Genomic DNA, 17,409 nt, shown 5'->3' with positions numbered 1-17,409 from the left:
GGTGGATGTTAAGTTGTACACCTGCTAAGCAGCAGCTTGTGTTTTGTAAGTGATGGTCATGATCAGGTAATGGCCTCTGCACCTATTGCAGTCCTCCTCCAAATGATTGCATGTGGAACATCTGTGGTGATGTTCCCATAGCCAATCACATGGAAACACAGTACAATATCTAGGAACATCATGTTGGTGTTTGCCCATGACAGTCGCTGTGTGTGGAACCTGGATCTGGTTTTGGTAAACAGCATCACAGATGATATCTGGATATTCCTCAAACAACATGCACAGCAGAAAATAGCCTAAAGACAGGAGGGTGATGTGCCAGACATGACTACAGCACATAAGTGTAGCTATGCTTCATTGAGACTACTTCCAGTTTAACAAGTTGTGTGTGGTAATGGCTATTCTGCATGTTTTAAAACTGACAAGACAGTGCTCTGTTTGTGAGGGAATCCCCATCTGTAGGGCCATCTGTAGAATGGTCAGTGTGTGGAACCATTTGTTTCCTGTGTTACACACTGAACACACATCTGTGAACTGCATATGCATAGTGTGAGGATTGCAGTCAGTACATGGTGATAGTGATGAGAGTTACTGCCATCGCATCCCTGATTGGACATATGTCATATGAAACAGTGGTAAGACAGTCACTGTCTGAGGTTCTCACAGTGACATGCCAATAATGGGCCACTGTTCATAGCTGCAGTCGCAAGTCTTCTACACTTTGTACAGATGTCATGCTGTATATATGCATGTGTTGTGCTCCCTCTGCAAATGTATACCATCTGTTGTGCTGGACTGATGGTCATATCTATGCATGCTGTTATAAGTAATCCTGAATGCTGTTGACTATTACTAAGCCATATCTTTGTTACAACTGCAACACCATAGGCTGTATGGGTTTGGAGGTCCCGCAGAACCTCCTGTCCCACTTCAGCTGGCCATGGCACGGGCACCAGCACATCTGAAGCCCAGCCTTGGACCTCCACCTCTGTTGGCTCTGCACCACCTTCTGGTGGAACCGCCTGAGGATGGGGCTTGTCCCCCCTAGGAGCAGATCCAGACAGGAACATATCCGCTGTCGTACAGTCCTGGACATGGTGCATAGGGGGCATAGGCCAGATACACCAGCTCAAGGGCAGAGTGTCACATTTAGAGGGTGAGTCTTCCCCTCCTAGACAGCCCCAGCACAGCCACCTTTGCGGCTGTTTTTGTGCAGTGGTGTCTGCCTATGGCTGGGGACCTCCTTCCCACTGTTTCCAGCTGGGGGCTCATGGGCTTGTGCCTGCCGAACACCCCTCCCCGTCCAAGGTGTAACCCTTCACATGTGTCATATACCGACCCTGTATGCTGTTTTTGTCTGTCATCCTACCCAACCTATCCTCCACAAGCATACCTACTCTCTTTTCCCACATCCCATTCTCACCCTATGGAAACAAAAGACCAATCAGTTCCTAGAACATTTGCCACAAACATAGCTGTCCATTTCACACATGTCCACTGGACACATGTAATCTTTTTAATATGCATCACAACATATTCCAGTTGTCCTCACCCCTGTCTCTCAGGCACACGATCCGGGTATGCACATGACTCCTAAAAGTTCCAGGTATACGTGATGCAGATGACCCCATTGTACACATGATACTACCAGTCCCTCTATGGTTACCCCATTTACCTTTTTCATGATGATGATGTCGCACACAGCACCTTGGAAGAGTACTGTTCTCACATAATGATTGAACAGGAACTGTTGTGTTAATGTAAATAAAATGCACGGACTGATGTATTTGGTCAATGTACAAATGTTTGCGTGTATTAATGACAAATGTCTGTCTGAGGGAGTCTTGATATTACATAGGACAACACCACTAAATAATACAGGTGTTGCTGGTGTTTCCCTTTCATTCCTTTGTAATGCTTTGTTATCACATGGGATGTTTTGATATATCTATATATATGTATGTATCTATATCTGGACATAAATACAAACACATACTTCTACATGATGGAATACATTTCCTATACTGTTGAATGACTGTGCTGGATGATATGTTTGTGATAACATCTGATGTCTGTATATCTGCCATGGCTTAGTGGTAAATCACATTGGTGTGTGTGCAGGGTCCTGGTTTCGAGCCTTGCAGAGGCTGTTTATTTTGTTGCTGGGCAGAACAAGGCCATTGGATATGGAGTGATTAAGGCACATTAAAGCAGTTGTGAGTGGGTGTGTGTGGGTTTGCGTGGAGCTAAGCAATGCTAACCTCCGGTTACAGTTTCTTACACTCAGTTAGCCTCTACATTGCTTCACCAGTGTGATACTCGAATACCGGCGGCCAAACAGGCTTACACCTGCTTACTCCCGCACTTGCAAATGCACAGCATTTGGTGTTTGCATCTGACACTCACACCTCTGGGTGGGAGTGAGGACTATGATATTACCTTGTGATGCCTATTACATTGGATTACATGCCTACAGTATCGGGAATGGCTGCCCATTAGGCGAAAGCATGCCATTCGACTGTACGGAATCTGCGGCCTGTCCAGAGTTTGATTCATATTATTGTTGTGTTCCTCTTACATTCTGCCAATCTGCACCTGTCTGGCTAATACATGGGAACTGACACTCTTCAATACAAAAAGGTAATTGGGTTTTGGACCCAGACTCTTCAGCTGAGTCATGCTACTGCATACCTATTATCCGATCATATTTCTAAGGTTGTAAGTGGAATATGTGCTTTCTGTCCCTATCAGACCTCTCAAACGATTGGGGACAAATATCAACTTAATCAGGGACACATTTAAAATATTAATGCTATTAACCTGACACATTGATAGACTCAGAGCATATGAATTAATACATATTTTCTGAGGTAAATGATGTTTATAACTCTTAATTGTTGTCATTAATCATTACATGTAATTCACCACCTTTCCTCCAAAAGTCACTAGTTTTAAGAGGGATTAAGTGGAACAGAGTTAGAATATAAGTCAAAATCAGGGACGTCCTGGAAATCGGTGACAGTTCAGAGGTATTGTCCGCATTTGTTCCCCCAATGGTTTATGTCCTGTTCAGTGGATTTGTTCTTAGGGGTTGAGAGGTATGGGCGTAAGCTATGCCCATTTCGGAATATTACTTACATGCCCGGGGTAGTCCTAATACGACTGTACAAGCCAAACCTGCATGCCTAGGCCCATAATTGCATACCCATAGTTCCCCCACCTGCCACTTTTCTGCAGCACTCATCCTTACTGTGGGTGCATGTGGGGTATAAACACACCACTACACACTGCCCACTCTCCGTGTGTCGGGACACATGTCGTACATTGTGTCGACCCATGGATTATCAGGCTTGCACAACCTACTGGTCCGTGTACATCTGCAGCCTAGTTTGATGAATAATTACATGGACTGACTCCGATGATCATTAATTTGTGGGTGTCCCACAGGGGACATTGATGTCTTTGTTTCAAGATTAGACCTGGCAGGTCTCTCCCACTGGTAGTATCCTGCCGTGGGTCTGGGAAGCAGTGGTGTGTTTACTTTTATTGTGTGTCTGTATGTTTCACCGACCTAGCTGGGGGGGTTGATGCTATGTGTTACACATTTGTTTAATGGACCCCTCACCCCCATATGCACGGCCTGTGAACATATGTAATTCATATCTGCTGTATCATATTTCAGCTATAAACATGTGTATATTTACAGTTATTTATATATATATATATATATATATATATATATATATATATATATATATATATATATATATATATACATTACTATATAGAGATATATCTGTATATGGATGCATGCATGTATATATTTATATATATATATATATATATATATATATATATATATATATATATATATATATATATATATCTAACAACATCTGGGTCTATGGGTGTCTGGATCTGCATATATCTATATGTGAGAATGTATATATATATTCTGTCTCTGTATGTATACATTTGTACTACGGAGAGGGAGAGGTTTATCTCTATGTCGCTATAGGTAGATACACACACACATACCTCTACATATATACATCTACATCTGGTTATTCCGTTCCTTGCCATATAGATTACACTTTGCTGCAGTGGGACTCGTAGTGGGTGTAGCTGCTCGTTGGGCAACGCCTCTGCCCAGTGAACACATTTGCTTACATCCCTGGGGCTGTCCATAAAGGCCCACATCAGCCAACACCTGCACATCTAGACCCATAAAACTAGCTACCAACAGTTCCCCCACCCGCACCTCCTCTACAGCACCCATCCTTACTCTGGGTCCTGGTCGGTTCTTAACACACCACTAAATGCTGCCCATTCTCCACTTCACGGGACCCATGTCATTCAATTGTCTCGACCCATGGGTCATCAGGCTTTCCCACCCTTGTATTCCAGGTATGCACACACCCCAGCCAGCATGTTCAGTGTATCACCTTCTTTTGGTCTTGTCAACTTTTGGGGTGTCTTGCAAGGGACGCTCCTGTCTGTGTTCCAAGATTAAATTTCACGGGTGCACTGCATAACCCCCCTGGTTGTATCCTGCCTGTGGTCTGGGGAGCAGTGGACTGTTTAGATTGTTTGCGGGTTTGTGTGTATGTTTCCCGTGTCCGGCTGGGGGGGTGGAAGGTCATGCTACGTGTTTCATGTTTCTTGCTTGTGCCCCTCACTTCCATTGGCATACCTGTGAACATATGTTATTCTTGTTTGCTGTTTCCTATCATAGCTGTATATCTGTGTATCTGTGTATATCTACACATGCACACACACACACACACACACACACACACACACACACACACACACACACACACACACATATATATATATATATATATATATATATATATATATATACACGTATATGTATATGTCTGCATCCATATATATATATCTATATCTATATACACACACATATATATATATATATATATATATATATGTAGTTTTATATATATATATATATATATATATATATATATATATATATATATATATATATATATATATATCGAAGAAGTGGGATTGTCAGACAGATGAAGAAAGTAGACAAGAGTATAAGGAGATGAGGTGCATGGCAAAGAGAGAGGTGGCGAAGGCTAAGGATAAGGCATATGAAGAGTTGTATGAAAGGTTAGACACTAAGGAGGGAGAAAAAGACCTGTACAGATTGGCTAGACAGAGGGACCGAGCTAGTAAAGATGTGCAGCAGGTAAGGTTGATAAAGGATAATGAGGGAAATGTACTCACAAGCGAGGAGAGTGTGTTGAGCAGATGGAAAGAGTACTTTGAGGGGCTAATGAATGAGGAGAATGAGAGAGAGAGAAGGTTGGATGATGTGTGGATAGTGAATCATGAAGTGCAGTGGATTAGCAAGAAGGAAGTAAGGATAGCTATGAAGAGGATGAAGAATGGAAAGGCTGTTGGTCCAGATGACATACCTGTGGAAGCATGGAGGTGTTTAGGTGAAATGGCAGTGAAGTTTTTAACTAGATTGTTTAATGAAATCTTGGAAAGTGAGAGCCTGAGTAATGGAGAAAAAGTGTTTTGGTACAGATTTTTATGAATAAGGGTGATGTGCAGAGCTGTAGTAACTACAGAGGGATTAAAGTGATCAGTCACAGCATGAAGTTAAGGGAAAGAGTAGTGGAAGCTAGGTTAAGAAGGGAGGTGATGATTAACGATCAGCAATATGGTTTCATGCCAGAAAAGAGCACTACAGATGCGATGTTTGTTCTGAGAGTGTTGATGGAGAAGTACAGAGGTCAGAAGGAGTTGCATTGTGTCTTTGTGGACTTAGAGAAAGCATATGACAGGGTGCCTAGAGAGGAGGTGTGGTATTGTATGAGGAAGTCAGGAGTGTCAGAGAAGTATGTAAGAGTGGTACAGGATATATACGAGGGTAGTGTGACAGCGGTGAGGTCTGCGGTGGGAGTGATGGATGCATTTAAGGTGGAGGTGGGATTACATCAAGGATCAACTCTGAGCCCTTTCTTATTTGCAATGGTGATGGACAGGTTGACAGACGAGATCAGACAGGAGTCCCCATGGACTATGATGTTTGCAGATGACATTGTGATCTGTAGTGAGAGTAGGGAACAGGTGGAGGAGACCCTGGAGAGGTGGAGATATGCTCTAGAGATAAGAGGAATGAAGGTCAGCAGGACTAAGACAGAATATATGTGTGTGAATGAGAGGGAGGATAGAGGAATGGTAAGGATGCAGGGAGTAGAGCTGGTGAAGGTGGATGAGTTTAAATACTTGGGATCAACAGTTCAGAGTAATGGTGAGTGTGGAAGAGAGGTGAAGAAGAGAGTACAGGCAGGATGGCGTGGGTGGAGAAGAGTGTCAGGAGTGATTTGTGACAGGCGAGTACCAGTAAGAGTGAAAGGGAAGGTCTACAAGAGAGTAGTGAGACCAGTTATGTTATATGGGTTGGAGACAGTGGCATTGACAAAAGGCAGGAGTATGAGCTGGATGTGGCAGAGCTGAAGATGTTAAGATTTGCACTGGGTGTGGAGGTGGACAGGATTAGGAATAAATATATTAGAGGGTCAGCCCAGGTTGGAAGGTTTGGAGACAAAGCCAAAGAGGCACGATTATGTTGGTTTGGACATGTGCTGAGGAGGGATGTTGAGTATATTGGGAAAAAGATGCTAAGGATGAAGCTACAAGGTAACAGGAAAAGAGGAAGGCCTAAGATAAGGTTTATAGATGTGGTGAGAGAGGACATGCAGGTGGTTGGTATGACAGAGCAAGATGCAGAGGACAGGAAGAAATAGAAACAGGTGATCTGATCTGCTGTGACCCTAACGGAACAGCCGAAAGAAGATGATGATATATATATATATATATATATATATATATATATATATATATATATATATATATATATATATATAAAAATCAAAAGCCCACAATATTGAAGACCAAATCATCGAGACAAAAGGATCAAAATCTCACCTCAGTGAAAAACCAGATAGTCTAATCCATTCCCAGGGTAAGTAACCACTCATACTACAACTAACAAAAAAGAAACCGTACCATCGCCAACCCAAGTGAAGGGCTAGCCCCCACCTGCCACCCAACTAAATATACCAACTCCGAGATTGCACTACAGTTGGGAAAAGGACAAGTCCACCTTGTTGCCCAACAGGTTACTTACTGTGGGAATGGATTGCACGATCCGATCATTCGCTGAAGTGAAGTTTCGATGTTTTCATCTCCACAATTTGATCTTCGGTATTGTAGGCTTTGATATATATATATTTATATATATATATATATATATATATATATATATATATATATATATATATATATATATATATATATATATATATATATATATATATATATATATATATATATATATATATATATATATATATATATATATATATATATATATATATATATATATATATATATATATATATATATATATATATATATATATATATATATATATATATATATATATATATATATATATATATATATATATATATATATATTCACCACACAAACACACACACACACACACACACACACACACACACACACACACACACACACACACACACACACACCCACACGCACAGATATGGATCAACATTTCATTTTCCAGTGTCTTCAGTAAAGCAGAGTGCAATATAAAATCAGAAGCTTTCATAAGATCCAAGTGTGTAACAGCACTTGCAATTTTTCATCTAGGGGATTATATAGATTTAGTTTTACATAAATGTATAGTGTTATCTCTTTCTCTTTCTCGGTGTCTTCATATAGAGAGAGGTGATATAAATATAAAGTCAGTTTGCATAAACTCAACAAGTTAGTTACCCAGGACTAATCAAATGTAAACGTATGCTGACTGAGAGCAAGACAGGGCTTAGTTCTAATAAATATAATGGTTATTAAAATGCACTCAAAACTTTCTTGTAAGGCTTACAGGCCTAAAGCTGTCCACAATACTTCACTTTTACACTTGGGATCTGTAACAACTATTGACTTTCACTATAGCTTAAAGACATAACAAGCCCCTAAGGTTTTCTGAAACAAGTATGCTAGAGTAGAGAATAATGTGTTTTAACTTTGTTTAAAAAATATCCATTTCACCCATATTCCCCCTCCACTGAGTCAAGCCATATTTTACTCAGTCTCAGTAAGACTGTTTTTTTCAGTAATCAGTGGGCTTGATGTTGCAACAGCCATGGACAGTAGAGTAGTACTAGTTTCCATTGACTCAGATACAGGAGAAAAACGTAACTATGGTGGCATTCAGTCAGGAATAATGCAATGCATCAGGCCGAATAGTGCAACAAGCAGGGTGCACAGGGCAAGGCCAATTCAGAGACAAAGGTACCTATTTTGCAAGTAACAGAATTTGCATAATAAGCATTAAATATTAATGACAGTATAATAATACCACAATGAGCAATGGGTAATGAGCCGAGCAGTGAATGCAAATGAAATAAAATAACATGGCAGAAAATTTCAGAAATGTGTAGCACCTGCTTGATGAGCTGTGGCCAGCAGTGTGCTTGTAAACTGTCTTTTCTACATGAATAGGGACAGAGGCTAGACTGTGATATTAGATAACAGCTATCATAGCAGAAAGTTACATGTGAGACACCGCTTTTCAGCTAGTGCCCATTATAGGATGTGTCATCATCCTCGCACTGCAGAGGCCACCTAACATACCATCATCATAGTCAAATATTATCATGTGGGCAGAGACACCATTCAGCAGGTGGTAGACATGTGCTATCTTCATGTTGTATTTTATGGACTGTATAGAAAACTGATCTGTATGGACAGTAAGGTTTGTGTAACTTTGACTATTATTGTTATTGTTATAGGATCTCTCTTCAACCATCTGGAGACACAGTGGATGTATAACAGGCATGAAACACAGAGGAGAGAAACAACACTATGTGAACATTCCATGAGGTTCTAGAGACCTCTGATTGCACCCATATTGCTATCACTGCCCCAATTGGTCCATATAAACAATGGTGCATCAACCAGAAAAGTTTCTACTTCTTCATCTACCAGGTAGTGTGCAATGCACAGGGTATTACATACAGTGAGCCCGTGTGCCGCCCACACATTTTTTATGATTCCCACATCTGGCACACGTCCAACCTATATGTATGATTTGACTGGGATGACTTCTCACAAGGGCATCTCATCGCAGAAATAACCAGGAGCCATGTCTCATGTCACTGTTAAGAAACTCATAGTGCATGGCTTTGATGCATTACAACACTACTCTCTTGCAGACTCGGAAGATCACTGAGTGCATGTTCAGATGGTTGAAAACCTGCACCCACTGCCCAGTTTCATATCATTCATAGGTTTATTGACCTATGGGGATCTTTAGACACCTATCCATACATTTCCATGAAGATTTTAACCCTTATATTTTAAGTACGAATAACTCAGGATAAGTAGAAGATTTACATATTTTACATATTACTTCTATGAGGAACAAGGTGCTGAATAAGGAAAAACTTGCAGCTAGCCATCCAGTCATCCAAATTGTTTTTGAATGGTGTAGGAGATGTACTTTGCTTTATATGGAAAGAAAGTTTATTACAAAAAGAGGTGTCCTCTGTGATACACATCCACCCCTCAAACATGTTCTGTTTCTGTTACAAAAGAGATTTAGATCTCTTGAGTGGGTGTTTATGCCATAACTGGACTTGTGAATGTACAGTAGGTCTGACAGGATAGGGACTCTGTAACTGCACTATTTGCAATGCAGTATGCTCTGGACACCAGACACAAGACATTTTCTGTCTTTGTAATTTTATACAGCATGGTGGTACATAGACAGCTACAACAGGGGATACCCTTTGGGGTAGAAGACTGACCAGAGCCAACAGTAGAAGAAATGACAGCTGAGGAGCCAATACATAAATAGATAAATAGCTGTAGCAGAAAGTCATGTGAGGCAGAAATGGGTACAAAACTCCATAGTACTGGCAAAGACGTGGCCTTTGGACAATGACTATGGGCCAGATAAGACAAAACAAAGATTAAAACTGATACATGTAATACTATGCTCAGGTTATGCTGTACAGTACATAAAATGTGATAGATATCCTCTCTTGTACCTTGTATAAATCTACTAAGAAAATTGTTATTAATCTCTGTTATTTTGTCCATACTGGAGCTTTTCTCCCCGGGCCTCTACTGTAAACGGATATATGTCCAGCAAATGCCTCATGTAAGGTGATGGACAGCAGCAGAAATTGTGTGTATAACCAATGTGAGATATATAGTTAGGGTAGCAGTCCTGCTAATAATGACAACCACTAACACAGCCGGGAGAGGTCATTTTGACACCTGCACCTCAGTACCATTACACAATGTGACTCACACATTATGCTTGCACATGCCACTGTTCCACGTATAATGACACCGTCCACAACCTGCTATCAATGTATGCCTTTCAGGGCAGCAAGATGTGTGACACATGCTGTAGGTAGCATCCGCCTGTGTGTCCCAGTTAACCTATTGTCTGTCACGTCCACACATGCATGATTGTGTATACTTAACATATATATGTCAGTACTTCATGCATGCATGTGTATCACACAGCACAGACACAGATATATCATTTATGGGCCACATACAGGCATCAGGTAATAAACCAGTATGATGTGCATATATACTGACATAAGATTTACATAGCTGTAAACCTGCCCTGTGTGCTTACATTCTGTAGTTAGAATCGGAGTGCATCCCAAACAGCTCTGTGCTACTAAGTGTATGAGCATACCCACTGCCACCTTGTGTAATTTGAGTCAGTGCATCCAACAAACCCTTTATTACTAAGTGTATGAGCATGCCCAGTATAACCTTGTGTAGTTGTAGTCATAGTGCATCCCAAACGGCCCTGTACTACTAAGTGTATGAGCATGCCCACTGTAACCCTGTATAGTGATAGTAGTTGTCCATTCCACAGATGGGCATACTCCAGTTCAGTTTCCTGTTGCGCTACAACTATACCTCTCAGGCCTACCTATGTACTACCTGCAGATGATGTGTCTTGTTTGTATATACAGGTTGTAATGGACACTTTCTTTAAACACACAGGTTTACAGCTATGTACTTCATGACTGTCAGTATCCCTGTTGTTGTCCTCAATCTTAGAAGGGCATTCTGACTGCCATGGTATGTGTAATTTCTGTGGCGTGTCTCGTAACTGCATAGTACTGTAATAGTGATCTATAGCTCGGCAGGTGTTCTGATCCAAGCACTGGCAAGTTTGTGTGTATCGCAGCAAATTCCTGAGTATGTGTGTGTCAGCAAATGGTTGTGTATTTGTGTCTGCATCCTGTCATGGCAGTGGGTTTTGCTGCATTCCAAAGAGATACCACCTTTTGCACTGGCCTTTATCCTTGTCAACTGCTAAACCTCTCTCTTCCCCCCTCCCCACTGCAAGTAATCGGTCCTGTGATGTCATCCAGCTCAGACGTGGAATCAGTAAGTGTAATTGTATGTGTTCTGTGCCACATACCCCAACTGCATACCACTGTACTAGTTACCTTTACATAGGCAAGACGTGTATGCACAATACTGGCAAGTGTGTGCGTGTTTGTGTGTGTGACTACCCTGTAGCCAGGCATACACATGTTAATGTCTTTTAGCACACCATGGTAGCCATCTGTGGTGACTGGTGTCTACAAAGTATTACATAGTTAGGAATGGTAAAGAATACACAGTCAAGCACAACTACAGTTGGGTATGTCATTTTCCTGTGCCACTGTCGAACAGTGACACAGAAGTGGTCACCGGGGTGTAAATCCATACCTATCATTCCCCCATCCAAACTTCACAATCCCCGGGGTAGATTACATTAGCCATCATTCCCCACCCGAAACTCCACATACACAACAACTATCACTTCTCTGGTGAACTGATTAACATTTAAATGTTATAACACAAGAGATGCCTCTGTTTTGTGTACACATCAGTACCTTTGGAACCCTTCTGTGTCACAAAGGGTGTTCAGACATGTATATATATATATATATATATATATATATGTATATATATATATATATATATATATATATATATATATATATATATATATATATATATATATATATATATATATATATATATATATATATATATATATATATATATATATATATATATATATATATATATATATATATATATATATGTATATATATATGGGTCCCCTACTATTTACAAACGATTCACACAAAGAAATCACCGACACCAAACGAGCGACAACACAAAGTACCGACAACGCAAAACACCAACACCGAACACCATAACACCGACACACTACGTAAACAACACAGTACACTACAGGACATATCCACTAGCCCTAACCCAAACCCTAACCCTAAGGTCCGACACTACCGCACACTCTCCCTACCTGCACCCTAACCCTAACTCACTTACCCACCCCTAACCCCAAGCTCCGACACTACCGACACTCTCCCTACCTGCACCCTAACCCTAACTCACTTACCCACCCCTAACCCCAAGCTCCGACACTACCGCACACTCTCCCTACCTGCACCCTAACCCTAACTCACTTACTCACCCCTAACCCCAAGCTCCGACACTCAAGACACTCACCTATCACACACCCTAACCCTACATCCCTCACTATTGCACACTTACCTGTCCGCTCCCTACTCCTAAATCCCTCACTATCGCATACTTACCAGGTCGCGCTTACACATTCCCCTTGTCGGTCTTCCGGCTGTCGGGATTCCAGCGTGTCGGTCAACTGCGTTGTCGGTCGTTTGGTGTCGGTGATTTCTTTGTCGGCGAATCGACGTTTCGGTAAATAGTAGGGGACCCATATATATATATATATATATATATGGCTATAGCTGTGTCTGTGTATATGCATATATATATATATATATATATATATATATATATATATATGTGTGTGTGTGTGTGTGTGTGTGTGTGTGTGTATACACATCCTGTAGGTGCATATATATATATATATATATATATATATACGTAGTTATGACAAATATACAGATCTAGACTTGTCTTTGTTGTTTCACAGAGTACAGTACATTCAAGGGTACTGTACATATTACACAAAGTGACTGTCCCATTTGTTTTCAGTACTGTGGAATACCTGTAGTAAGATGTGCATTATAAACTCCATGCAACATGTATACAACCCAGATGGCTTAGTGGTATGTCCAGTGACCTCAGTGTGCATGGTCCAGTGCTCAAGACCTGTAAGCCTTGTTGATGCTGTCAATTATGACTGAATAAGATACTTTTAAGCAGCTGTAAGTGGGTGTAAATGTGTTTTTGTGACAGTAAGCAGCGGATACCACAGGTAACGGACATGTACAACTCGTAGTACACTTATGCCCTTCTTTGGCAATCCTGCTGATGTCACCCACCTACGAATACACCTCTGGGAGTGCTGCAATCTAGTAATCTCTGTGGCATGTGCTGTAACTGTGTAATGCTGTAGTGTAATAAACTAGTTTGGTAGGTGTTCTAATACCAAACAGGTCAAGTGTGTATGTGTCTGTCTGCCTGAAAAAGAAACAATGCTTTTTAGAGTGTGCACACTCTTTACAATTCACATACTCACCTCTAGCAATCCTGCTGATGTCACCCACATAGAAATACACATCTGGAAGTAGAGTACTGCAACCTAGCATTCTTAGTAGCGTGTGCTGTAATTGCGTATTGCTTACATATGATAAATGAGTTAGGTAGCGCTTCTATTCCAAGACAAGCTAACTGTGTCTGTCTTCCTAAAAAAGTAACAGTACTTTTTAGAGTATGCACACTCTTTACAATTCACATAACCACCTTTGGCAATCCTGCTGATGTCACCCACCTAGAAATACACCTCTGGGACTTCTGCAATCCAGCAATCTCTGTAGCATGTGCTATAACTGCGTAATGCTGTAGTGTAATAAACTAGTTAAGTAGGGGTTCTATTCCAAGACAGAACAACTGAGTGTGTGTCTATCTCCCTGAGAAAAGAACAATGTTTTTTAGAGTATGCACACTCTTTACAATTAACATAACAACCTTTGGCAATCCTGCTGATGTCACCCAGCTAGAAATACACCTCTGTGACCGCTACAACCCAGTAATCTCCATAGCACGTGCTGTAACTGCATATTGCTGTAGTATGATAAACTAGTTAAGTAGGAGTTCTTGTCCAAAACAGGCTAACTGTGTTTGCCTGAGTAATAAACAATGCTTTTTAGAGTATGCACACTCTTTACAATTCACATAACCACCTTTTGCAATCCTGCTGATGTCACCCACCTAGTAATACACATCTGGGACTCCTGCAACCCGTAATCTCCGTAGCGCATGCTGTAACTGCATAATGCTGTAGTGTGATAACCTAGTTAGATAGAGACTCTATTCCAAGACATGGCAGGTGTGTATATTTGAAAGGGAGAGCCTCTGTGGAGATGGCTGTGAATGTCTAACCACTGGGCATGCGGGGGAGTAGATTATGTAATTTTCCTATATGGTGTCCATATTATATGTCACAATGTCCACCTTACGAGGAGTACAGATGTCAATCAGCCAAGGGACTGTGTTGGCAAGCCATACCTCTACATCTGGCAAAAGGCTTGGTGAACAAAGTATGCAACCCTATTTTACCCGGAATACATTCTGAACCCATGTGTCATACACAAACACACTTGCCTAGAATATGCTGCTATGTTGCTAGTACCCTGCACATTGATGACAGATAGTAGGCATGGTGTGATTGCAGTGGGCTGCAGAGAGTATTACACCCTGTCCAGCAGTACAATAGGCACATAATTGCGGACAATGTGCCTTCACTATGTTCCCCACTGGTTGCCTGCAACATATGTGGTGCCATCAAATGTGACCACAGAGGCCATACAATGCCTTACACAAGTGCCTGTATGGACAGATGCCACTGACACCAGGGAATACCAGTATCATGCTATCAATGCAGGTGCAGGGTCAACCTGTGGTCTATAAACAGGTCCTGCCACATCAGGCCAGTATTGGCATATCTGAGGATAACAGTCTGTGTACACAACATCTGCCAGCCAACCCAGATACACTTGTGCATGTCACTGTACATTATTGTGGGGTGTGCACATCCCAGTCAATGTCCATGTCAAGGACTATCAAATACAGACATGGCATGCATTGCAAAGCAATGGCCATACACAAGAGTAACCAGGATGACAGGACAGTTCAAACAATACCCATCTGTGTGGGACATTGCAGACAGTACACCCCTGAACCACACTGCACACCATTGTCAGGTGGTGAGATGCCAAGGATTACCCCTCACCCAGCCTTGTACAGCCATCTTGCACAGCCAACCACTACACACCCATGAAGCAATGCACACATGCATGTCAGTACTGGCACCTTGTGTATGCATGTGGGGTATGATGCTGCCAACCACAGTCACACCCAGTATAACTCCCATTGGCATACTGACTGGTGTCAGACACGTTCACATGCCCTAGCCCATAGAACCTCCGGATATCCTCTGTGGTGCATGTAGTACCTGTGCATTACTGCAGTGTGGCAAACTAAGTAGTTAGGAAATGTATTTGTGGGCCTGACAAAGTGTGGTAATGTGTCTGAGTCCCTTAGAGAGTGTGGTTGTGTTGACAATGGCATCCGTTCATGTTGACAGCCAGGTGTGCTACACCTAATGTATGTCTACTATATCTCTGTTGCAGATGTCGCTCACCAGCACACATATATGTTCTTACAGCACACCAACATGTCAGCTTTGTGGCACATGGAGTAACTGCATGCACATGTAATAGTAATGGCTAGTCAGTCAGGGATTTTAACTCCTATACTGGTAGATGTTTGACAGGCGATGCTTAGGTTTTAGTCTCCAAGCCCTTCTCTGATGTACTTTGTCTCTGTCTGTCCCTCCAATACACTCTCTGGTGGATGTTAAGTTGTACACCTGCTAAGCAGCAGCTTGTGTTTTGTAAGTGATGGTCATGATCAGGTAATGGCCTCTGCACCTATTGCAGTCCTCCTCCAAATGATTGCATGTGGAACATCTGTGGTGATGTTCCCATAGCCAATCACATGGAAACACAGTACAATATCTAGGAACATCATGTTGGTGTTTGCCCATGACAGTCGCTGTGTGTGGAACCTGGATCTGGTTTTTGGTAAACAGCATCACAGATGATATCTGGATATTCCTCAAACAACATGCACAGCAGAAAATAGCCTAAAGACAGGAGGGTGATGTGCCAGACATGACTACAGCACATAAGTGTAGCTATGCTTCATTGAGACTACTTCCAGTTTAACAAGTTGTGTGTGGTAATGGCTATTCTGCATGTTTTAAAACTGACAAGACAGTGCTCTGTTTGTGAGGGAATCCCCATCTGTAGGGCCATCTGTAGAATGGTCAGTGTGTGGAACCATTTGTTTCCTGTGTTACACACTGAACACACATCTGTGAACTGCATATGCATAGTGTGAGGATTGCAGTCAGTACATGGTGATAGTGATGAGAGTTACTGCCATCGCATCCCTGATTGGACATATGTCATATGAAACAGTGGTAAGACAGTCACTGTCTGAGGTTCTCACAGTGACATGCCAATAATGGGCCACTGTTCATAGCTGCAGTCGCAAGTCTTCTACACTTTGTACAGATGTCATGCTGTATATATGCATGTGTTGTGCTCCCTCTGCAAATGTATACCATCTGTTGTGCTGGACTGATGGTCATATCTATGCATGCTGTTATAAGTAATCCTGAATGCTGTTGACTATTACTAAGCCATATCTTTGTTACAACTGCAACACCATAGGCTGTATGGGTTTGGAGGTCCCGGCAGAACCTCCTGTCCCACTTCAGCTGGCCATGGCACCGGGCACCAGCACATCTGAAGCCCAGCCTTGGACCTCCACCTCTGTTGGCTCTGCACCACCTTCTGGTGGAACCGCCTGAGGATGGGGCTTGTCTCCCCTGGAAGCAGGTCCAGACAGGAACTTTTCCGCTGTCGTACAGTCCTGGACATGGTGCATAGGGGGCTCAATAAGGGGTTTTGAGGCCAGATACACCAGCTCAAGGGCAGAGTGTCACATTTAGAGGGTGAGTCTTCCCCTCCTAGACAGCCCCCAGCACAGCCACCTTTGCGGCTGTTTTTGTGCAGTGGTGTCTGCCTATGGCTGGGGACCTCCTTCCCACTGTTTCCAGCTGGGGGCTCATGGGCTTGTGCCTGCCGAACACCCCTCCCCGTCCAAGGTGTAACCCTTCACATGTGTCATATACCGACCCTGTATGCTGTTTTTGTCTGTCATCCTACCCAACCTATCCTCCACAAGCATACCTACTCTCCTTCCCCCACATCCCATTCT

The sequence above is a fragment of the Protopterus annectens genome, chromosome 3.part1, assembly GCF_019279795.1.
Source record: "Protopterus annectens isolate FY-2018-M chromosome 3.part1, PAN1.0, whole genome shotgun sequence".
In the NCBI taxonomy this organism is placed as follows: domain Eukaryota; kingdom Metazoa; phylum Chordata; order Ceratodontiformes; family Protopteridae; genus Protopterus; species Protopterus annectens.
The sequence above is the reverse complement of the archived record's forward strand: the minus strand, read 5'-3'. Positions refer to the sequence as shown.